Source organism: Cydia amplana, chromosome Z (genome assembly GCF_948474715.1).
Source record: "Cydia amplana chromosome Z, ilCydAmpl1.1, whole genome shotgun sequence".
NCBI classification, from domain to species: Eukaryota; Metazoa; Arthropoda; class Insecta; order Lepidoptera; family Tortricidae; genus Cydia; species Cydia amplana.
Genome location: NC_086096.1, coordinates 11,994,710 through 12,021,342, shown reverse-complemented (window position 1 = coordinate 12,021,342; position 26,633 = coordinate 11,994,710). Strand labels below are relative to the sequence as shown.

At 34.7% G+C, this 26,633-nt stretch overlaps 1 protein-coding gene across 2 annotated transcripts in view; it reads left to right on the top strand.

Annotated features, from left to right (window-relative positions):
* Window positions 1–26,633, top strand: part of LOC134661351 (frequenin-2) — a 190,313-nt gene that overhangs the window by 58,909 nt on the left and 104,771 nt on the right. The window lies entirely within an intron of this gene.

The window sequence follows — 26,633 nt, the reverse complement described above, 5'->3', positions numbered from 1 at the left end:
AGTTTTTATTTTCTATAAGGTTTATTAGATGGGGTAAGAGAAACTTTTAGGTAATCCTCATACTGTTGCTCTTCTCCCAGATAAAATAAACTGTATTATTTACCCTACATGACTTTAGTTAGTTCTTGATAACAGATAAAACCGTTACACTTATTAATCCAATTGAAATTATTAAGTACTAATTTGTTTTCAATGTTATTAATTCTTTAGGTATCAAAGTTGTCAAGCCTGAATAAAATGTAAATTAAATAAGTAACGAAGATAATGTTACCGAACAAACAAGGAGCAGCGCCGAAGGCGGACGTCAACGCAACATTGACCTTCCTCATAAAAGTGACGTTAGATAACAATACATTTTAATATAAGTTACTTTTCTTGGACAGGCATTGATAAACAAGACAATGAAGACAGATCGTATCACGTGAAGTAAACCCACACGACCAACTGAAATGGGGGCTCATCTAGATAACTTCTTGCATTATCATATTACTAACGAGTAAAGACTTTTATCTAATAAAAGTATAATAATATCTTAGCTCAACCCTAGGTACTTTAATGGTTTATTCATTTAAGTGATCCTTTTACCTTTAATGTTTTTTACTTATAATGGTGTCATTTATTCTTAGCAAGTAACATGTCTGGAACTCAGGAATAATGTAACTACCTAATCGAATATCACGCCCGTGATAGGCAACTGCTTACCTTTAACTTTGTTTAGTGGAATAATAGAAAAGGTGCTGATAAAAGTCTAGTCTAAAGCCTTGATGAATATGATTAATGGTTGGTTTACCGATAGGTACATATAACAGATACCTATATAGTTTAACATCAACGCTGCGACGGCGAAATGATTACTCCTGCTCAAACAGAGTATCCACAAGAGCATACTTATAGGAAACCGATAAAATTTATCGACAGTTTAATTGCAATCCATAAAAGTTTATTAAGCGGATTGAACGCAAGCTCACGTTCACGTGACACCTGAATCCGAGCGAATTCACTGAGACTAATATAGAAACAAATGTCAAACCAACATCATATTATTATACCATTTATCTTAAAAAATGCTGCTGTTTTTAATTTTGTTCCTACTGGTAAAACATGTCGTACATACCTACTTTTTTAACTGACTTCAAAATGGTATGTTTATGTACCTAGATAATATTGTTTTTTATATGTTTGTTAAATACCTCAGTACTTCGTCATTGCTCAACATTAGAAAAAATATTGTATAAATAATTTAAAAATATAGGGTTAATTTTTAATGGCATTTCAAAACTGTTCCGTGAAGTCGCTTTTTTCCATAACCCAATACCTACGTTGTATAGCAGTAAGGAAAGTATTGGAAGATTTTCGGGACGCTTTTTCCTGTTGGTACTTGGTATTGAAATACCTCGTTCTTGTTGAACTACACATACTTAATTAGAAAATTTCACAACTAAAAAGTTTATTTAAACGCTCATTAAGAGGAAAGGGGAACGAAGTTACGTGACCGCTTCTGAGGGCCTACCGCGAACCACGTTCGACGTGTTGCCTCCCTGTCACACTTACGTACCAATTTACAAGTGCGACAGTGAGGCAACACGTCGAACGTGGTTCGCGGTAGGCCCTCTGCATACAATGTTCCGTTTACCTCTTTGGATATTGACATTATATTATAATTGAGTATTTGCAGAGTCCACCTCGACAAAACGAGAGGGCCTACCGCGAACCACGTTCGACGACGACGTGCCTCTCTGTCGCACTTGTAAATTCGTACGTAAGTGTGACAGGGAGGCAACACGTCGAACGTGGTTCGCGGTAGGCCCTCAGGGGCTTCGTGCTCGCCTAATTTCGCAAGGCTGCACAGCCGGCGTATGTATATAAACCCTACATATATTATAAACTGCGCCATCACAGGGGCCTTATTCGACATGCCACTTTTGACGTCGCATGTTGAAGTTCATTTGAATCTGAACAATCATGGGTTGTCGAATAGGTAAAGATCATTATCTGTCAGTGAATCTCATGTAAACAAATCATTTCATCGCTAGACTTGTTTGTCTATTGGTATGGCCGCCATGTTTGGATTTATGACATTTAAAAGGGGATTCTATGGCATAGAGTAAACTGCATTTCTATTTTCTATAGTTTTTTGATTCCTCTACTCGACGCAAGATGGAGTTAACAGTCAAATTTCGATCTTGGCGTTATAAAAATAAACCGCAAGAACATGACATGCAGTTGCGTTGGTGTAGATCTATCATGAAAACGAATATATGACAATTGTCCAGAATTAAAAAAAACTTGACAATAAACATACAGCAATACATATACCACTAAATGTCAAAAAGAAAACAGATTTAGTATAATTACTAGGTAACAAATTATATATAAAGTTTAAATTTTAAACCAATCGTCGTGGGTCCTAACCCCGGCTCTTAGCAATGAACTTCTTGTAACTTGTGTGAAAAATATCATTTGATATTACACCAATTACTTTATGGTGAAGTAAAATATCATGAGTCATGAGGAAGACGGAGTAGCCAGTAGCCACAATAAGCTATATTTTTGTCCTCTGGGTTAGATGGCAGTGAAATAGGGAGAGATAGTGAAGAATGCGGCAAAATAAGCATTTATTGTGTTGTTAGTAGTTAGTAGACTAGTTTTTTTTTCTAAAAATGAAAATTGACGCAACAGCAAGCTCATAGCCCCCTATGAGCCAGTCTATTAGGTGCAGGCTTAAGGGCTAATCCCGGGGGAAGCGGAGCGTCGGCGACTAGCTGGTGCATCTGCTTATTAACCTCTTCTCACTTTTACCTCAGGTCCTTTGATTAATAAATTAAGGTAAAATTCGTAAGAACTAGTGCCTGTGTCATATTCTAAATTGGACGCTATGCCTAATTAGTTGTTATAAATTAAATAAAATAATTATTTATTTAATTAAATTTATAACAACGCAACGTGGGGTTATTCATGATGAATTTTAATGGCTTATATAAGACAGCGGTCGTATATTGCCTTAGAAATTTGGATTTTGTCAGGTTGAATGAACAGCAAACTGGAGACATTGAGATTAATTTTAAACTTATTATTTTAGGTGTTCGTAAGAAATAAGGTATTGACAGACATTGACGGAAAATCGCGAAAACCCGGCCAGGTGCGTCGGACCACGCAAAACGGAGGAGGATTCCATACTTACTTCTTCTACCATGTATCCATATGCCAAAATAGCAACAAAAAAGCCGAACAAAAATACCGTTTCTTCGCAGCACTAGATTTCAGTCCTTTTTTTAGAAAAGTAATATGTTTAGGTACATAATATATATATATGTAAGTAATTTTGTTATGTGAAACTTATATGTTGTGTTACGAGACTTACGAGTAGGTAACTTTAAACTTTAACAGCCTAACAGATCCCAATAAGGCCTAGTTTACCCTCTGGGTTGGAAGGTCAGATGGCAGTTGCTTTCGGAAAAACTAGTGCCTACGTCAATCCTTGGGATTAATTGTCAAGAGAACAATAGGTTCTCATGATCCGTGGCAAAATCGAGATAACGCGAGGAAGAATAACTTTGTCACAAGAATATTTGGCCAAATATAAATCCTTATTTTAATACTCTCGTGTATTTGACCTACCTAGTCGTATTTTGCCACCTAGTAGCCTCGAATTGGTTGTTATATGTGGCTTTCCATAAATTAAGGGTCCTTATGCTTCAATAAGGACGTTTTCATGGGGTCCCGTTGTTTCCCATAAAGTTTTAAGTCATAATGTATTGTTTGTCATATTATCATTACTCATAAAACTGAAACCGTTAACATTTCAAGATTTTAGTTAGGTTATCCTATAGATAGGTTAGGTTAGGTTAGATTTGTTTTATGGCAATCCTGAAAAGTGACGCGTTTCTGAACTAAATGAATTATGACTAACGAAAATTCGAGCAAACAATACATTATGGCTTAAAACTATTTGGGAAACAATAGAGACCCCGTTTTCATCTGAAGTTGCAATAGAAATTGAAAAAGCCACATTTTTTCAAGCTTTTACTTAGTTTTATCTGTCCCGTTGGTTGTCTGTCTGTTCCAATGTGGTTCCAATCAAATCATGCAAATTAAATCCCAACAAAAACATAAATGTGAAATGAGAGCCAAGTTCAATATTGAGAATACGTGTCGTTGTTGACTCGCCGACAAAAGAATTGAGATCTATATGGGTGCCAAGTTCTGTGCTGTGTAGAAAATCCTGAAATTATAAAGGATTTGTCTTGGCTAGTTTTTAACAACAAACCAAATTTTTGAAAAACTAACAGAAAAATATATATTACCTATATGCCTATACGTAAAAACTAGCCAAGACAAATCCTTTATAATTTCAGGATTTTCTACACAGCACAGAACTTGGCACCCATATAGATCTCAATTCTTTTGTCGGCGAGTCAACAACGACACATATTCTCAATATTGAACTTGGCTCTCATTTCACATTTATGTTTTTGTTGAGATATCATTACTTTTTGTACAGAAATTACTATAGTATTCATCATGAAAGCAGTTTGCCTAAGCTGAAAAGGAGACCCTCGCTAACGCGCGGTTAATTGTCAAAAAGTGTATACGCCTTATAGTCTACTTTCATTCCAAATATCAAGTTTCTAAGTAATCTAGAAGTGGGTTAGGTTTTTGGTTTATAAGTATGTTTTTTTTCCATCGATATATCAATAATTTCCAGTTTTCAGATTTTTCCCTCTATATGCACCTAATATTCTACCTTGATGCCAAATATCAAGTTTCTAAGTCATCTAGAAGTGGGTTAGGTTTTTGGTCTATAAGTATTAATTATTTTTTTTCCATCGAAATATCAATAATTTCCAGTTTTCACATTTTTCCTTCTATATGCACCTAATAGTCTACCTTGCCAAATATCAAGTTTCTAAGTAATCTAGAAGTGGGTTAGGTTTTTGGTCTATAAGTATTAATAATTTTTTTTCCATCAAAATATCAATCATTTCCAATTTTCACATTTTTCCTTCTATATACACCTAATAGTCTACCTTGATGCCAAATTTCAAGTTTCTAGGTCACCTGGAAGTGGGTTAGGTTTTTGATCTATATGTCAGGCAGTCACAAAAATGCCAGTTTTTAAACGTTAATTTATCAATAACTGTTTGAGCTATGTTTATGAAATAGTGTATTTTGAACAAGCTAAGGGACTTGAATACATGTGCCAAATTTCATGTGTGTAGGTTAAGTAGGTTTCAAGTTGTGAAGGGGTCAAAAGTAGCTCGAAATGGTTCGTGTAATATTACACACGGTTGCTGCGTCGCCAGTTCCTTTTTCTTTGAACTTGGCTGGACACGCTACCGCGTGTCTAGATTTGACCCACTTCTCGGGTGTTCAATGAAGCTGAAAATTTACATAAGTACATAATATGTAATATGGGTGACAATACAATATTTTTATGGTTACCATCGAGTTGATCTGATGGTGATGATACAGACAGTGGTCTTTTAAGTCTTTTTAACTTTGTGATAAAACAACGCAACTTAATTATATTTGAAAATATTTAAAGAAAAATACAGTCAGAAATTAGAAATATTGTTATCTAACCTCTCTATCACTCTTGCATATTCGAGAGATAAAGAGGCAAATAGCTGAGTTTCGATTTTCGCACTTCCCGATAGGCCCCTTTGTAAACAAACCGCCTTGATGTGTCTATGTCAAATTATTAATTGTCTGTGAAAACTTGTTAAAAAAAGTTTAAAGCAAAGGCGTAGGCAAAGTGTAGTATAATATGTATATAGCTGGTCAACCAAATCTTGTCAGTAAAAAAAGGCACGAAATTCAAATCTTCCATGGGACGATATCCCTTCGCGCCTACATTTTTCAAAATTGCCGACTTTTTCTACTGTCAAGATCTGGTTGACCAAGTATACCTATATAGCGCTGGCGGTACACCGAGAAATTCGGTAAAATGCTGCAAATGATGTTAAAGGTATGAAAATCGGTACGATTGATCTTTAGAACATTTGAAACAATTTGACCCGAAGCACCAACAAATAAAAAAAAAACGACGATGACGTCATCTTTTTTTGTAAGGAATAAAAAAATATTGTTTAAAAACCTATCGTGTTTGGTATTAAACGAAAGGGCTTTCTGAGCCGATTCCAAACATATATCACATCATTACATTTCAGTATTTTTTTTTTAATTATAATATAAATAATTTTCAAAACATACCAATTAAGTTTGGGATTCTCCAGATACAATACGGTAAAATTTTTTTTGTAAAATATACCTCTAATCTTTTACCTAATATCCTCATATCTAACCCTAATAAAGCAATTTTGAAATTATATACATTTAGGTTTTTTTTATTTTTCAATTTTACATAGTGTGATCTATGAATCTCTCAATTAAATATTTAAAAATAAAGCATAAAATTAATATATAACGGTTTTTTTCAGAAAGTCGCTTATATCTCGGAATCTATAAGTCGTAGTAAAAATTGTCTATGTAATAATTAAGAAAGAATTAACCGAAAAAACTCACCTTTAACGTCCCCCCTTTCCCGAGTTCTCCACCCCCCACTCATCAGAACTTTTTCTTACTTAAAGCTTAGATATTACCAAAGGAACATGTAATAGTATTTTATGCAACTGTTGTTTAAGAGAGGTCAAAAAAGGCGAGTGGCGTGAGTAACAATAACAACAAACAACAACCGAAAATTGTTAATAAAGACGCCACTAGTATTTTTTGACTCGGTTAAACAACGTTGCATACAATACTTTTTCTACGACCAAGCACTTACTTTGAAATGCAATGAAATAATAATAAAAATGGATGATGATGATTGTTTCATGTCCTAATGTGATAGGTTGTTCAGTGCGTGGGTTTCTTAAGGGGAACGAAAATTTTATTATTTTTGCGCTACGACGCACGGTTTAGGAGATACAGCCCTATAAATATTTTTCTTCCTCTTTTTTCTTTTTTTTTTCTTTTTTTGTGTTTTTTAAATCTTACTTAGGGATTTCTTAAAGGGGAACGAAAATTTGATTATTTTTGCGCTACGACGCACGGTTTAGGAGATACAGCATTATAAAGTTTTTTTGTTTTTTTTTTTAATCTCTTTTTTGTGTTTTTTTTTTAAATATTAATTAGGGTTTCTTACAGAGGAATGAAAATTTTAATATTTTTGCGCTACGACGCACGGTTTAGGAGATACAACCCTATAAAAAAAAAATTCTTTATTTTTTTTTGTTTTTCGTGTTTTCTAAATATTACTTAGGAGTTTCAAAGGGGAACGAAAATTTGATTATTTTTGTGCTACGACGCACGGTTTAGGAGATACAGCCCTATAAATATGAAAATAATCGTACCATTAACCAAAACATGTCTATGGTTTACTCATCTGTCAGAAATGACAATTAAAATTAGGTTGGAAACAATGTATTCCATACAATATTTTTTAAATGGTGATTACACGAAGTATCGTAGAAGTGCCAAAAAGATACTGCGTGTATGCACAAATATTTTTTTGGGGAATAGACTAAAGACTTGTGTTGATAACTATAAGTTAGGGGTTTAAAGGTGTGTGCACGACCCTTTAAATGACAAATAAAAGTACGGGAGTAGAAAAAGCAAGTTTCAATACTCTTATTTTACCCGAATGACATTATTACTCGTATTGAGTAATTCGGCAGGGCTATTATTACACTTTGTAAAATTGAAAAATTAAAAAAAAAACCTAAATGTAAATAATTTCAAAATTGCTTTATTAGGGTTAGATATGAGGATATTAGGGATAATTTGAGGTATATTTTACAAAAAAAAAATTATGGTATTGTATCTGGAGAAGCCCAAACTTGGTATGTTTTGAAAACTATTTTTATTATAATTTAAACAAAATGACTGAAATGTAACTATGTGATATATTTTTAGCATTGGCTCAGAAAGCCCTTTCGTTTAATACCATACACGATAGGTTTCTAAACATTTTTTTTTTATTTCATACAAAAAAACATGACGTCATAACTCCTCTCGTTTTTTTTTATTTGTTGGCGCTTCGGGTCAAATTGTTTCAAATGTCCTAAAGATCAATCGTACCGATTTTCAGACCTTTAACACCATTTGCAGCATTTTACTGATTTTCGCGGTGTACCGTCAGCGCTAGAAGTGGGCAGCAAAGAGTAGTATAATATATAGGACAGTCGGCAGTCAACGTTTGTTCCTAATAAATATAACATTGATGAATCAAGGCGGTTTGTTTAAAGAGGGCCTGCCGCGAAACCAATTTCGTTATCTGCCACCATTAAATTTCGCTCGTATATGCAAGAGTGATAGAGAGGCAGATAACGAAATTTCCCCCACCCCCCTTTGGATGGTTCTTGTTTGAGTTATAATGTCACTGTATTGAGGACTCAACCTTTCCATTTTTAAAGTGTTTTTATATCGACATGACACTGGCTACTGTAGTAAATGCCAAAAAAGAAAAAAAAACGCTGTCATAGTAACGAAAATAATAAACACGTCAATCGAAATAAACAACGTAATATCCAAGAAAAATTTGCAAAATAGTATATGATAAATATGTAAAACATCATTAATTATCGAATTAAGATTACATACAACTTTGTGTAAAAAAAATTGAGGCAATTATACAGCCCGATTATACGGGTTACATTTTGAAAAAGATGATTATCTTGGAAAGAAGAGTAAATATACATAGGTGAACATAATGGTGAACAAAGGTATAGTAAAATAGGTAGGGACATAATTCAGGGTTTGCTTGTCTGGTCCACGCATGCTGTACCTATCACGACCACGGCACGGCCGTCTCCTGCTAACTTTTCGCTATAATAGTAAAATCATAGGTCTAATACCTATGATTTTAATATTATAGCGAACAATATTTCATGTTCATGATCTCGAATTTAAGACTTTAGCTTAGATTTATGGCGTGCGGCCTAGCGCGCGTTGCCTCTATGAGGAGCTGTCAAAGCGCTTTATATCTGTATGCTTTTGATGATGCGGATCAGCATTCTTATCCAGCGGGGCAAGCGGCCAGCCTGCAGAAGGGCACCCTACCGCACTTGGTAGGTCACTACACTCACTACCAGGATTTAGGGCTAATAATTTATTTATAAGTTTTTAATACCTTTAAACGAGCAATTCTTGTATATCTATTTATTTATTTATATGTATAATATATTTCGGGGATCTCGGGAACGGCTCTAAACGGATTTAGATGAAATTTGCTATATGGAGGTTTACGGGGGCGCAAAATCGATCTAGCTAGGTTTTATCTCTGGGAAAACGCGAATTTTTGGGTTATTATATGTTTCCAGAGCAAAACTCGGTCTCCCAGACATTAAGTTTTTAATTTAAGTGTTTTTATCATGTTTCATATTTAAACTTACAGATGTGAATCACCAGCAGAGTTTTTGGAGAGGTGTGGTTTTCTTATTTCCTGTTACCAACCTGAAACACCATACCTACCTAAATATCAGAAAATAATAAAGTGAAGAAAATTAAATAAAGTTGAATGCTTAAAAACTTTAATGTTTTATTAAAATTAAACGAAAAAAAATGTGTAAACTGAAATAGATCAAATTTTTTTTATTTGTAGTTGAATAACATATATGTATTTAATCTCCTTTAATTAAAAATCATCTCTGAGTAGATACATATTAAACAATAGGTACTTTTAGGTCTTGGTAGTAATGTTAGGTCTTATGACCTACTGTATTTGACTATATTACTTACCAAGACCGGAGCCTGACCTGTCAGTCACCAACTATTTTGATGCTCTTTGTAGGTAGCATCAAAATAGTTGGTGACTGACAAAGTTACCAAGTTACTAAGGTAGTAGGTACCTATATAGTAGGTAGCAGTAGCGCAATATTTAGTCAAAATATTTTGACTAATTTAGATTATTTTTATGCCAAAAAAGTAATACAAGCTATTCATGTTCCACTTAGTAATAAAATACGGACTTTTCTGAATATGTGGTTTACGAAATGTGTTAAGGTACAACTTGTGGTTTATAAACGTGGTTTAGAAATAGGCAGCTTGAGTTGAGAGAGGTGATGAGTAAATTGTTTCATTTTTTTACAATTTTGAGCGTTTATAGGAGAATGTGTGGAGCAAGCATTATTTGACGTGTAGGTGTGGGTTCAACAAAAAGATCGCTTGTCAATAAGGCATTCTTGCTGTTAAAATTCAATTATTAATAGCCTTTATCGACCATCAGCAATGTAGTCCCTTTTTGATTGATGGAAATTGTCACGTAAGTTCCACTACTCGCCGCCGCATCGCCTACAGCGCATTCGTTAGTCTATCGCTCACAAGATGTCATTAATTCATGTAAACTTACGTACTGAAAAAAAAAAGTTTTACTCTTTGCTATAAATTACCCTTTCGCACGTCAAAAACTCCAAGATGGAGCCGAAGGTCATAGAGAAAAAAGTCTACATTTGGAATCATTACTTGTCAAAATTTGACATTAGCAATCCACAGTTAGGTGACAACCAAACCAAACCATTATAAACCTTAAAGTAATAATAAAACAAAGTTGTTTTTTGTTAAATTATTGTTTGTACCAAATGAACTTCAGCACTTGATGAACTTCAAATGAACTTCAACAGTTGAATTTCAAATGACGCGAAATTTGACAGTTGCACATGTCGAATAGGGGCCCTGGGCCCCTATTCGACATGTACAACTGTCAGATTTCGCGTCATTTGAAATTCAACTGCTGAAGTTCATTTGAAGTTCATCAAGTGCTGAAGTTCATTTGGTACAAACAATAATTTAACAAAAAACAACTTTGTTTTATTATTACTTTAAGGTTTATAATGGTTTGGTTTGGTTGTCACCTAACTGTGGATTGCTAATGTCAAATTTTGACAAGTAATGATTCCAAATGTAGACTTTTTTCTCTATGACCTTCGGCTCCATCTTGGAGTTTTTGACGTGCGAAAGGGTAATTTGTAGCAAAGAGTAAAACTTTTTTTTTTCAGTACGTAAGTTTACATGAATTAATGACATCTTGTGAGCGATAGACCAACGAATGCGCTGTAGGCGATGCGGCGGCGAGTAGTGGAACTTACGTGACAATTTCCATCAATCAAAAAGGGACTACATTGCTGATGGTCGATAAAGGCTATTAATAATTGAATTTTAACAGCAAGAATGCCTTATTGACAAGCGATCTTTTTGTTGAACCCACACCTACACGTCAAATAATGCTTGCTCCACACATTCTCCTATAAACGCTCAAAATTGTAAAAAAATGAAACAATTTACTCATCACCTCTCTCAACTCAAGCTGCCTATTTCTAAACCACGTTAATAAACCACAAGTTGTACCTTAACACATTTCGTAAACCACATATTCAGAAAAGTCCGTATTTTATTACTAAGTGGAACATGAATAGCTTGTATTACTTTTTTGGCATAAAAATAATCTAAATTAGTCAAAATATTTTGACTAAATATTGCGCTACTGCTACCTACTATATAGGTACCTACTACCTTAGTAACTTGGTAACTTTGTCAGTCACCAACTATTTTGATGCTACCTACAAAGAGCATCAAAATAGTTGGTGACTGACAGGTCAGGCTCCGGTCTTGGTAAGTAATATAGTCAAATACAGTAGGTCATAAGACCTAACATTACTACCAAGACCTAAAAGTACCTATTGTTTAATATGTATCTACTCAGAGATGATTTTTAATTAAAGGAGATTAAATATATATATGTTATTCAACTACAAATAAAAAAATTAGATCTATTTCAGTTTACACATTTTTTTTCGTTTAATTTTAATAAAACATTAAAGTTTTTAAGCATTCAACTTTATTTAATTTTCTTCACTTTATTATTTTCTGATATTTAAGTAGGTATGGTGTTTCAGCTTGGTAACAGGAAATAAGAAAACCACACCTCTCCAAAAACTCTGCTGGTGATTCACATCTGTAAGTTTAAATATGAAACATGATAAAAACACTTAAATTAAAAACTTAATGTCTGGGAGACCGAGTTTTGCTCGGGAAACATATAATAACCCAAAAATGCGCGTTTTCCCAGAGATAAAACCTAGCTAGATCGATTTTGCGCCCCCGTAAACCTCCATATAGCAAATTTCATCTAAAGCCGTTTAGAGCCGTTCCCGAGATCCCCGAAATATATATACATATAAATAAATAAATAAATATACAAGAATTGCTCGTTTAAAGGTATTAAAAACTTATAAATAAATTATTAGCCCTAAATCCTGGTAGTGAGTGTAGTGACCTACCAAGTGCGGTAGGGTGCCCTTCTGCAGGCTGGCCGCTTGCCCCGCTGGATAAGAATGCTGATCCGCATCATCAAAAGCATACAGATATAAAGCGCTTTGACAGCTCCTCATAGAGGCAACGCGCGCTAGGCCGCACGCCATAAATCTAAGCTAAAGTCTTAAATTCGAGATCATGAACATGAAATATTGTTCGCTATAATATTAAAATCATAGGTATTAGACCTATGATTTTACTATTATAGCGAAAAGTTAGCAGGAGACGGCCGTGCCGTGGTCGTGATAGGTACAGCATGCGTGGACCAGACAAGCAAACCCTGAATTATGTCCCTACCCAGGCTTTTAAGGCAGGTCGGAGTAGGTACGACGACGAGCGAAGCGAGGAGGAGTGTTAGGTAGAACTGCGACCATACAGCGCGCGAGCCGAGCGAGCGAAGCGAGCGTGCCGCGGCAGCGGCCGGCGAAGCGCCAGAACCGACGTTTTTATAATAATACAATTTTACAAGTCCCAGCTCCCTTTAAAAACATCAATCTTTGGTCGCGTCTAACTCGGCCATTTTTTATTTTAGAGAAAAGTTTTTCCAATAAAAGATGCTTATTTTGACGTGATCTACACATTACAATCATTTAAAAATAGTGTCATAATGACACCACTTTGTCAAAAAAAAATCTAAGTCCCAGCCCCCCCTTTGCTACAGTCCAACCCCTATTTTACTATACCTTTGTTCACCATTATGTTCACCTATGTATATTTACTCTTCTTTCCAAGATAATCATCTTTTTCAAGATGTAACCCGTATAATCGGGCTGTATAATTGCCTCAATTTTTTTTACACAAAGTTGTATGTAATCTTAATTCGATAATTAATGATGTTTTACATATTTATCATATACTATTTTGCAAATTTTTCTTGGATATTACGTTGTTTATTTCGATTGACGTGTTTATTATTTTCGTTACTATGACAGCGTTTTTTTTTTCTTTTTTGGCATTTACTACAGTAGCCAGTATCATGTCGATATAAAAACACTTTAAAAATGGAAAGGTTGAGTCCTCAATACAGTGACATTATAACTCAAACAAGAACCATCCAAAGGGGGGTGGGGGAAATTTCGTTATCTGCCTCTCTATCACTCTTGCATATACGAGCGAAATTTAATGGTGGCAGATAACGAAATTGGTTTCGCGGCAGGCCCTCTTTAAACAAACCGCCTTGATTCATCAATGTTATATTTATTAGGAACAAACGTTGACTGCCGACTGTCCTATATATTATACTACTCTTTGCTGCCCACTTCTAGCGCTGGCGGTACACCGCGAAAATCAGTAAAATGCTGCAAATGGTGTTAAAGGTCTGAAAATCGGTACGATTGATCTTTAGGACATTTGAAACAATTTGACCCGAAGCGCCAACAAATAAAAAAAAACGAGAGGAGTTATGACGTCATGTTTTTTTGTATGAAATAAAAAAAAAATGTTTAGAAACCTATCGTGTATGGTATTAAACGAAAGGGCTTTCTGAGCCAATGCTAAAAATATATCACATAGTTACATTTCAGTCATTTTGTTTAAATTATAATAAAAATAGTTTTCAAAACATACCAAGTTTGGGCTTCTCCAGATACAATACCATAATTTTTTTTTTGAAAAATATACCTCAAATTATCCCTAATATCCTCATATCTAACCCTAATAAAGCAATTTTGAAATTATTTACATTTAGTTTTTTTTTAATTTTTCAATTTTATAAAGTGTAATAATAGCCCTGCCGAATTACTCAATACGAGTAATAATGTCATTCGGGTAAAATAAGAGTATTGAAACTTGCTTTTTCTACTCCCGTACTTTTATTTGTCATTTAAAGGGTCGTGCACACACCTTTAAACCCCTAACTTATAGTTATCAACACAAGTCTTTAGTCTATTCCCCAAAAAAATATTTGTGCATACACGCAGTATCTTTTTGGCACTTTTACGATACTTCGTGTAATCACCACTTAAAAAATATTGTATGGAATACATTGTTTCCAACCTAATTTTAATTGTCATTTCTGACAGATGAGTAAACCATAGACATGTTTTGGTTAATGGTACGATTATTTTCATCTTTATAGGGCTGTATCTCCTAAACCGTGCGTCGTAGCGCAAAAATAATAAAATTTTCGTTCCCCTTAAGAAACTCACGCACTGAACAACCTATCACATTAGGACATGAAACAATCATCATCATCCATTTTTATTATTATTTCATTGCATTTCAAAGTAAGTGCTTGGTCGTAGAAAAAGTATTGTATGCAACGTTATTTAACCGAGTCAAAAAATACTAGTGGCGTCTTTATTAACAATTTTCGGTTGTTGTTATTGTTACTCACGCCACTCGCCTTTTTTGACCTCTCTTAAACAACAGTTGCATAAAATACTATTACATGTTCCTTTGGTAATATCTAAGCTTTAAGTAAGAAAAAGTTCTGATGAGTGGGGGGTGGAGAACTCGGGAAAGGGGGGACGTTAAAGGTGAGTTTTTTCGGTTAATTCTTTCTTAATTATTACATAGACAATTTTTACTACGACTTATAGATTCCGAGATATAAGCGACTTTCTGAAAAAAACCGCTATATATTAATTTTATGCTTTCTTTTTAAATATTTAATTGAGAGATTCATAGATCACACTATGTAAAATTGAAAAAAAAAAAAAAACCTAAATGTATATAATTTCAAAATTGCTTTATTAGGGTTAGATATGAGGATATTAGGTATAAGATTAGAGGTATATTTTACAAAAAAAAAATTTACCGTATTGTATCTGGAGAAACCCAAACTTAATTGGTATGTTTTGAAAATTATTTATATTATAATTAAAAAGAAATACTGAAATGTAATGATGTGATATATGTTTGGAATCGGCTCAGAAAGCCCTTTCGTTTAATACCAAACACGATAGGTTTTTAAACAATATTTTTTTATTCCTTACAAAAAAAGATGACGTCATAACTCCTCTCGTTTTTTTTTTATTTGTTGGTGCTTCGGGTCAATTTGTTTCAAATGTTCTAAAGATCAATCGTACCGATTTTCATACCTTTAACATCATTTGCAGCATTTTACTGAATTTCTCGGTGTACCGCCAGCGCTATATATACTTGGTCAACCAGATCTTGACAGTAGAAAAAGGCGGCAATTTTGAAGGTATCAGCGTAATTCGTCCCATTCGTTTTTCGTTCATTTCTTATGTCCGTCTCATTCTATGTTCGTCACTCATTCTTTATTCGTCTCGATCGCTATATGTCCCTATCGTCTTAAGTACAATTATGTAACCTGTCTCTTTCTTAACAAGTCTTTTTCGTTTTTCGTCACGGTCTTCCTAGGACTATGTCTTTGTTTGTGTCTCTCTTTTTTGGTATCATTCGCACTTTATCTTTAGTCACTTTCGTTATTCGTCTCACTCTTTTTTTGTCTTTAATGGTAACTCGTTCCGTTCTTTTTTGGGCACGTTCGCTAATCGTCCCGTACTAGTAGGTCTTAGTTGCTATTCATATGTCCTCCGGATCGGAATTCATAAACAAATTGAAGTTTATATGTCCCGTACATATACAGAACGGAAAAAAATGAGGGCCCTGAAGGGTCTGGGACTTAATATACTTAAGATAGTTAATTTGGTAAGCGATTGTCACCTTGGCTGGGCCGCCTGCAGCCCTAGTAGCACGGTCGCATTTTTATCATTTATCACCATGCCTGTCACGTTCTAACAAGTATGTAAGTGCGAAAGTGACGGGCTTAGTGATAGTGGATAAAAATGGATCCGTGCTGAGCCCGCAGCTATATACATATTATACTACTCTTTGCCTACGCCTTTGCTTTATTTAAACTTTTTTTTAACAAGTTTTCACAGACAATTAATAATTTGACATAGACACATCAAGGCGGTTTGTTTACAAAGGGGCCTATCAGGAAGTGCGAAAATCGAAACTCAGCTATTTGCCTCTTTATCGCTCGAATATGCAAGAGTGATAGAGAGGTTAGATAACAAAATTTCTAATTTCTGACTGTATTTTTCTTTAAATATTTTCAAATATAATTAAGTTGCGTTGTTTTATCACAAAGTTAAAAAGACTTAAAAGACCACTGTCTGTATCATGACCATGATCAGCTCAATGGTAACCATAAAAATATTGTATTGTCACCCATATTACATATTATGTACTTATGTAAATTTTCAGCTTCATTGAACACCCGAGAAGTGGGTCAAATCTAGACACGCGGTAGCGTGTCCAGCCAAGTTCAAAGAAAAAGGAACTGGCGACGCAGCAACCGTGTGTAATATTACACGAACCATTTCGAGCTACTTTTGACCCCTTCACAACTTGAAACCTACTTAACCTACATACATGAAATTTGGCAGATGTATTCAAGTCCCTTAGCTTGTTCAAAATACACTATTTCATAAACATAGCTCAAACAGTTATTGATAAATTAACGTTTAAAAACCGGCATTTTTGTGACTGACTGACATATAGATCAAAAACCTAACCCACTTCCAGGTGACCTAGAAACTTGAAATTTGGCATCAAGGTAGACTATTAGGTGTATATAGAAGGAAAAATGTGAAAATTGGAAATGATTGATATTTTGATGGAAAAAAAATAATTAATACTTATAGACCAAAAACCTAACCCACTTCTAGATCACTTAGAAACTTGATATTTGGCATCAAGGTAGACTATTAGGTGCATATAGAGGGAAAAATCTGAAAACTGGAAATTATTGATATATCGATGGAAAAAAAATACTTATAGACCAAAAACCTAACCCACTTCTAGATTACTTAGAAACTTGATATTTGGAATGAAAGTAGACTATAAGGCGTATACAAAAGAAAAAATGTGAAACTGAAACTTTTTGACAATTAACCGCGCGTTAGCGAGGGTCTCCTTTTCAGCACACTGATTCAGCTTAGGCAAACTGCTTTCATGATGAATACTATAGTAATTTCTGTACAAAAAGTAATGATATCCCAACAAAAACATAAATGTGAAATGAGAGCCAAGTTCAATATTGAGAATATGTGTCGTTGTTGACTCGCCGACAAAAGAATTGAGATCTATATGGGTGCCAAGTTCTGTGCTGTGTAGAAAATCCTGAAATTATAAAGGATTTGTCTTGGCTAGTTTTTACGTATAGGCATATAGGTAATATATATTTTCCTGTTAGTTTTTCAAAAACTTGGTTTGTTGTTAAAAACTAGCCAAGACAAATCCTTTATAATTTCAGGATTTTCTACACAGCACAGAACTTGGCACCCATATAGATCTCAATTCTTTTGTCGGCGAGTCAACAACGACACGTATTCTCAATATTGAACTTGGCTCTCATTTCAGATTTATGTTTTTGTTGGGATTTAATTTGCATGATTTGATTGGAACCACATTGGAACAGACAGACAACCAACGGGACAGATGAAACTAAGTAAAAGCTTGAAAAAATGTGGCTTTTTCAATTTCTATTGCAAATTCAGATGAAAACGGGGTCTCTATTGTTTCCCAAATAGTTTTAAGCCATAATGTATTGTTTGCTCGAATTTTCGTTAGTCATAATTCATTTCGTTCAGAAACGCGTCACTTTTCAGGATTGCCATAAAACAAATCTAACCTAACCTAACCTATCTATAGGATAACCTAACTAAAATCTTGAAATGTTAACGGTTTCAGTTTTATGAGCAATGATAATATGACAAACAATACATTATGACTTAAAACTTTATGGGAAACAACGGGACCCCATGAAAACGTCCCTATTGAAGCATAAGGACCCTTAATTTATGGAAAGCCACATATAACAACCAATTCGAGGCTACTAGGTGGCAAAATACGACTCAATACGAGTAGGTAGGTCAAATACACGAGAGTATTAAAATAAGGATTTATATTTGGCCAAATATTCTTGTGATAAAGTTATTCTTCCTCGCGTTATCTCGATTTTGCCACGGATCATGAGAACCTATTGTTCGCTTGACAATTAATCCCAAGGATTGGCGTAGGCACTAGTTTTTCCGAAAGCAACTGCCATCTGACCTTCCAACCCAGAGGGTAAACTAGGCCTTATTGGGATCTGTTAGGCTGTTAAAGTTTAAAGTTACCTACTCGTAAGTCTCGTAACACAACATATAAGTTTCACATAACAAAATTACTTACATATATATATTATGTACCTAAACATATTACTTTTCTAAAAAAAGAACTGAAATCTAGTGCTGCGAAGAAACGGTATTTTTGTTCGGCTTTTTTGTTGCTATTTTGGCATATGGATACATGGTAGAAGAAGTAAGTATGGAATCCTCCTCCGTTTTGCGTGGTCCGACGCACCTGGCCGGGTTTTCGCGATTTTCCGTCAATGTCTGTCAATACCTTATTTCTTACGAACACCTAAAATAATAAGTTTAAAATTAATCTCAATGTCTTCAGTTTGCTGTTCATTCAAACTGACAAAATCCAAATTTCTGAGGCAATATACGACCGCTGTCTTATATAAGCCATTAAAATTCATCATGAATAACCCCACGTTGCGTTGTTATAAATTTAATTAAATAAATAATTATTTTATTTTATTTATAACAACTAATTAGGCATAGCGTCCAATTTAGAATATGACACAGGCACTAGTTCTTACGAATTTTACCTTAATTTATTAATCAAAAGACCTGAGGTAAAAGTGAGAAGAGGTTAATAAGCAGATGCACCAGCTAGTCGCCGACGCTCCGCTTCCCCCGGGATTAGCCCTTAAGCCTGCACCTAACAGACTGGCTCATAGGGGGCTATGAGCTTGCTGTTGCGTCAATTTTCATTTTTAGAAAAAAAAACTAGTCTACTAACTACTAACAACACAATAAATGCTTATTTTGCCGCATTCTTCACTATCTCTCCCTATTTCACTGCCATCTAACCCAGAGGACAAAAATATAGCTTATTGTGGCTACTGGCTACTCCGTCTTCCTCATGACTCATGATATTTTACTTCACCATAAAGTAATTGGTGTAATATCAAATGATATTTTTCGCACAAGTTACAAGAAGTTCATTGCTAAGAACCACGACGATTGGTTTAAAATTTAAACTTTATATATAATTTGTTACCTAGTAATTATAATAAATCTGTTTTCTTTTTGACATTTAGTGGTATATGTATTGCTGTATGTTTATTGTCAAGTTTTTTTTAATTCTAGACAATTGTCATATATTCGTTTTCATGATAGATCTACACCAACGCAACTGCATGTCATGTTCTTGCGGTTTATTTTTATAACGCCAAGATCAAAATTTGACTGTTAACTCCATCTTGCGTCGAGTAGAGGAATCAAAAAACTATAGAAAATAGAAATGCAGTTTACTCTATGCCATAGAATCCCCTTTTAAATGTCATAAATCCAAACATGGCGGCCATACCAATAGACAATCAAGTCTAGCGATGAAATGATTTGTTTACATGAGATTCACTGACAGATAATGATCTTTACCTATTCGACAACCCACGATAGTTCAGATTCAAATGAACTTCAACATGCGACGTCAAAATTGGCATGTCGAATAAGGCCCTAAGCCCTAAGCTCTATTGACGCAACTCTCAACCACAACATGATTCCGAGGTCGAAATATCAATCGCAATTTAGTGCATTTAAACAAATGAACAATAAGGATTTAAACCGTAAAAAAAAAACATAACTATACTATACTATAGTTATAAAACTATGACAGCTTCGGGTTGTACTAACATACAATGATACATATAAACGGATACTCCTCTTGTTATTTTTATTATTAGTTTTTATGCTATTCCATCAACCATACTCTGATTTATTACTGTTAAATGGAGGTTAATATTAGTTAAAAGTTTTTAACAGTTGGTATTAATTATCTGCAACGTCAGTAGGTATTTATCTCATTAATTGATACATAGCACCTAACTATCACAGTTTGACATTGTTGGCACAACCCGAAAGCTACAATTCCGGAACATTGATGTTATGGTTGTTGTTGTTATATACAGAGTTCCCATCTACTAATTACTCGATGGGTCGATGTATTTTTGATGTAATGTCAATGATTAAGTAATTGATCATCAAGCGGAGTTATACACCTAATAAAATTATTCGATCGTTTCTGATATAGGATAGGTAGGTCGGACAAATGTAGTTGGAAAAACTGTGACAGACACACGAACATAAAATATATAATTCTTCTGTACGTGTGTTAGTAACCTAACTCCACCTAAACGGCTGGAGCGATTTGGATGAAAGTTTGTGTGTATACTTGGGTGGGTCCCTGGATGGTTTAGATTTACCATTGGACCCGATAGATGGCGTCGTGATCGCGTTTTTTGAGAAAAGACGTATTTGCTGTGTTGCTAAGGCAGGTCGAATAAACAGTTAAGGTGTCAAGTTTTAGAAGACGTTGCGTTGGTAATGATTTGACACGTGTAACACATAGGTACATACGATAGATGAAGGATATTGCATCGTTGTAATTTTGTTCTTTAATAAAACAGGAATTGAATTTTGGTTGTGCTTGCTTTATTAGAAATCCACATCTACGTACCTAGTATTATTTTCAAGTAACACAAATAAAATACCTCTGTGTAATTTTACTTTATGCCATGCTTCAAACATAAATATCTCATTTAGGTACTAGACGTTTTTATAGATTGCAAATCGTAACATAGCAACTCTGTTGCGCCGTTTACCCGTGATTGTCTAATAAAGTTTTAGTACCTTCTTCCACATTCGTGCTTCCAGAAATAATCAGTAATTCAATATAGACAATATACCTAGGTACTCTGTTGATATTTGAATCTGGGGGCACGGCAGTGCTCCCGCCAAGTCGAGCGCGAAGCAAACACTGCTGTACCATCCTTTACTGGAACCATTTCGCCGCATTTTCAGGCCCCTATTTGAGAACCTCTGGATAAGACCAGAACGCAGAAATTTTCGTCATCCAGTAAGCTATAATCACATACTTAAAATCCAAAATTTCAAGTCTGTAGGTCATTTAGTTCCGAAGTTAAGCGAAAGCAAAGTTTCGCATTTATGACACTCACTCACTCACTCATGATCATCAGAATAGAACTAGTACTTCCCATAAACTCAGAGAGCTGAAATTTGGTACAGAGTTAGGGTTTAATGGCCACATAAAGGGAAAACCTAAAAATATTGCAATATCAGTCACGTTTTAAAGATCTAAGAACTGCATAAGTAAGTTTGTAATCCCATATAAATATATGATATTACAAAGTTACTGTTGCAGTTCCTACAAATAGTAGGTAAAGTCAAGGTACACTACGATGTACGATGTGAGTATGAATGAAGATATGTTTAGTTATGATATGTGTATACATAGTATGGGTATGAGTACCCGAAAAGAAGGACTGCCTACAAAAAGAGATGAGATCCCATCAAAAACATTAATGTAAAAAGGCGCAAGTCTCGCAACGCTTTTACTAGAAAAAAGTTTTGAGATGTAATGCGAAACCAAGTCGGTTATTTTAATCAGTGCCAGGGGGTGTTAAAACCGTATCAATAAGATATCTTTAATTTGTAATACATATAATGACTTGGCAGTCGCACATAATGCTTTACTCATACCGTACTCGTAAATATGTGTAATGCTCAAACTGCAATTAGCGCTAGCGTTATGTTCAATTAGAATTATTTTTAATAGGTAACGATGATCCTTTCGTCATTATGCAGCCGTGCGATGGCCAAGTCATTATACGTATTACAAATTAAAGATATCTTATTGATACGGTTTTGACACCCCCTGGCACTGATTAAAATAACCGACTTGGTTTCACATTACATCTCAAAACTTTTTTGTAGTAAAAGCGTTGCGAGACTTGCGCCTTTTTACATTAATGTTTTTGATGGGATACAATCTACATACTACAACATACTTACATACCTGTTGTGAAGATGCGAATATACGAACGCGTCACCGCCTACATAGGTAGGCCTATTTTGAAACAAAAAACACCGACAATATTTAGGTTACCTTTCAACTTTTTAAAATATTCTTCATTACCAAGGACGAAAAAAATATTATGCTTATACTTATTATCTTACGCCCGGCTGACATTAACTACATTGCCATCATGGAAACGTAGGTAGGTAATCGCATGATGTTTCATTGTTTACACGATTCATATATGTACTTACATCCAGGTTCTAGAAGCTAAAGCTTCTTTGGTTTATTATCAATATATTAATTATACAAATATAAGCCAAGCATAGAAGGTATAGCATCCTATAGAAGTTGTCTACGCGTGCCTCCGTGAGGGACAAAACATACGCAATGCGACGCTATGATTAGTCGAATTTATTTGTTACCCACCATAATCCATACTAAATTTACGGTGGGGAACAAAAAATATGTGAGACTGTGACAAGGACAAACAATAATAGCGCTTTCGCTGCTACTCCTACTGAAACATACATAAGACTATCCTGTTCTGTCAGTCATCCCCACCATGAGTATGCCCAATCTTGTTTAAGGGCTGATTTAGACGTTACATTGCGGACTGTTGGTTACGTCCAATTCAAACGACCGATCAAAACCCGCAATGTAATGAAACTCGCATGCGAGTTCTCGCATCATCTAATGAGCCCTAATACTAGATTCATGAAGCCAAGCCAGTTCTTATGATCGGTTTATAATGAATGTTGTATTAAGCTTATGGAAAGACGGCATGGGTGGGCGGGTATTTGCTCTGATTAATAAAACAAACGAGAGACTTGGTGCCGGCATCGACACGCAAATCATTAGTGATTAAAAACAAGCTCATAGCTTTTCCGTCCCGAACCCTTATTTATGTAACGCGTTGGCGGCGTCGTGAAATAATTAACGCATTTATGATAAACTCATAATTTATACAGACGCGACGAGTTTAGCAATGAGAGGTTAATGTTATAGTATTTTATGCAACCGTTGATTAAGAGAGGTCAAAAAAGGCGAGTGGCGTGAGTATCAATTTGAGGCGAAGCCACGAGTATTTTTTGACTCAGTTAAACAACGTTGCATACAATAATTTTTCTACGACCAAGCACTTACTTTGAATTCAAGAAGTAGCAATAATGGAGGGTACGGGCGGGAAAAGAATGAATGAATGAATGAAATTAAAGAAAAACATTTCTATGGTTCACTTATTTGTCAGAGATGACATTTAAAATAAGGCTGGCAACACTGTAATCCATTCTATATTTTTTAAGTGGTCATTACACGAAGTATCGTAAAATCGCCAAAAAGATACTGCGTGTATGCACAAATTCAGTTTTGGGGAATAGACTAAAGACTTGTCTTGACAACTATAAGATAGGGGTTTAAAGGTGTGTGCACGACCCTTTAAATGTCAAATAAAAGTACGGGAGTAGAAAAAATAATAAATAGGTCACAATAAAGCTACATGAATTTGTTCTGTTTTACGCAGCAGGCTAACTTTTTTATGCTATACAGGCAATATTAAAAAAAAATCAACCGTGTACATTTTTCGCTTGTCGAGGTGCGACTAAAGGCAACTTGTACAATTTGTCACAAGGTAAGCGCTTCAATTTTGGAACGCCTATAACATCGTATCTTATACAACTTACTCTTTATTACTAACTGTAGGCTCATAGTTTGCTAAAAACTTCGCTCGGCGTTCATTATGGCAGTCATTTAAATTATAGGAATCGGAACCATAATGACCTCCACAAATCTCATCTTACGGGACCGTTTATTTCTTGCATCTGGGAGATTCATTCAGATTATTTGGCATTTAGTCCGCCATTTGTACATTGTTGTATAATGTATTTTGTGCAATAAAGTTTAAATAAATAAATATTTCTTTTGTAATATCAGTTCCATTTTTAGGACTATTTTTATTTTATTAAAACCATTTTTATTGTGGTAAAATAAATAGGTAGTCATGATTTATAATAATCATTCGCCTATTTCTTATTTCCCGTAAATTATCAATAATTGACATTTTCCTTCCATTTGTCAAGTTCTTCTTTGAAATTCTGGCAATCTAATCTGCCTATGTTTTTAATTCTTGATCTTTGTAGATTTATTTAATAGTAACAATCATCAATCGTGAAGTTATAGGAACTTCACGATTATAAACTTTGAATTCAATTATCGCAACTCGTACATTTTGCAAACTGCATGTTTCAAAACTATTTTACGTCGGAATCTTTTATTCGCAAGTTGTACGAGGGGCGTTCAAAATATTCTCGGTATTGATATCTTACGACCTCTTCTAAAATTTCTTTCGTTACTGGCCGCTAAGGTTTATTCATTGACATTAAAAAAAAGTATAATTCGAACCGAGATAGTCTTTTGTTTTTCTGCAATTGCTGAACAAACATGAACATCCTGTGCGAATTGACAATGTTAACTAAATTAGAACATCGATGCGTGATAAAATTCTTGACAAAACAGGGTAAAAATCAAAAAACCATAAAAGAGGAAATGGATTGTGTTTACCGTGAGTCTGCTCCTTCTTTATCTACCATTCAAAAGTGGTCAAGCGAGTTTAAACGCGGAAGGGAGAGTATTGAAGATGACCCTAGACCTGGCCGGCCTGTAGTAGCTACTTCACAAGAAAATATTGATAAAGTGGAAAAACTTATATTGGAAGATGGTCGAGTGAAGGTAAAATCTATAGCACAAGTAACCAATCTCTCTATTGGTACCGTACATGATATTATACATGACCATCTTAATATGTCAAAAGTAAGTGCAAGATGGGTTCCGCGAATGCTGACTCGGCTTCAAAAAGACATGCGTGTAGCTTGTTGTTCCGATTTTATTGACCTGTGCGGTGAAAATCCTGATGAGGTGCTGCAAAGAATAGTTACTGGAGATGAAACCTGGGTTCATCATTATGACCCAGAGAGTAAACAAGAGTCCATGCAGTGGCACATTAAGGGTTCAGCTCATCCCAAGAAGTTCAAGGTCATCCCTTCAGCTGGCAAGGTCATGGCCACGATATTTTGGGATTGTGAAGGAGTATTACTAATCGATTATAAAGAAAAAGGTGTAAATATCACAGGACAGTACTACGCTAACATTCTACGTCAATTAAAGGATGTAATTAAAGAAAAGAGGCGAGGAAAGTTAACCAAAGGTATTCTGCTTCTGCATGACAACGCCCCCGTCCATACTGCTCATATTGCCAAGGCAGCTATTGTTGAACGTGGGTTTAAAACTGTTACTCACCCACCGTATAGTCCGGACTTAGCCCCCAGCGACTTCTTTTTGCTCCCCAATCTTAAAAAGGATCTGCGTGGAAATAAATTTTCTGACGATGAAGCATTGAAGGCGGCAGTGGAGGAGCATTTTTACACGAAAGATAAAAAATATTTTTACGAGGGATTAAAAAAAATAATTGATCGATCTTTTAAGTGTATGAACATAGGGGGGGAGTATATTGAAAAATAAAAATATCAAACTTTTCGTACTTGTTTGTTTTCATTCTCATACCGAGAATATTTTGAATACCCCTCGTAATGTCGTTATATGAATCCTAAAAAGCTCATAGTTTTGTTTTGTTAACCACTTATACACGAATAATGATAGTGTGAGGTGATAATCGGTTTTTCTTATGATTAGTTGCTAATGGGTTATCATTATCAGTACGCAACTATTTTATGCTTCATTGAAAAACCTTTTTTTTATTCCAGCGTCCTAAATGTTAGGTTCCGACATCACGTCCATAATTAATTGGACTTTTATATTTAAACTTTAGCAAATTGTATGTGTGTTTCTCTTCTTTGTGTTTGTGTGTTTTGTGTATTTTTGATTAATAAAGTTAATAGTTTTACATGTAAAAAAAAAATAAACAAATTGTATGTAAATGTGAACGTGCCTTATTAGTGTGAGACCGTTTTAAAAACAAACTTAGGCGCGATGCGCGGGAAAAGTGACAGATGTCGGATCGAGAGGAGGAATTAAAAAAAAACACAAAGACAAGCAGAAGTAACTAACAATAAGACGCGGTGATCATTTTTGCGATTAGAGTTTTATATTGTTAATGCCGGCAGTTTGTATGATTTGGATTGTGCAGAGTGGAATTAAAAACAAGGAGTCTAAAGAAGATCTTTTATTTCAACATCCGAGCTTGCCCTTTATAAATATACTCGATATGCTATGCGAATTATTAATACCTACTATTAAATTAGGGGAATATCGCACAACGCTTAGCTTCAAGATCATTGAAGCTTTAAGATATTAATAAGCCATACCTCGCAACCGAGCTAGCAAATCTGTAGCATATAATATTTAAAACCTTCGCGGTTTGAACACATATTAACTCACATTTATAGACGGGTCTAACACGAAAT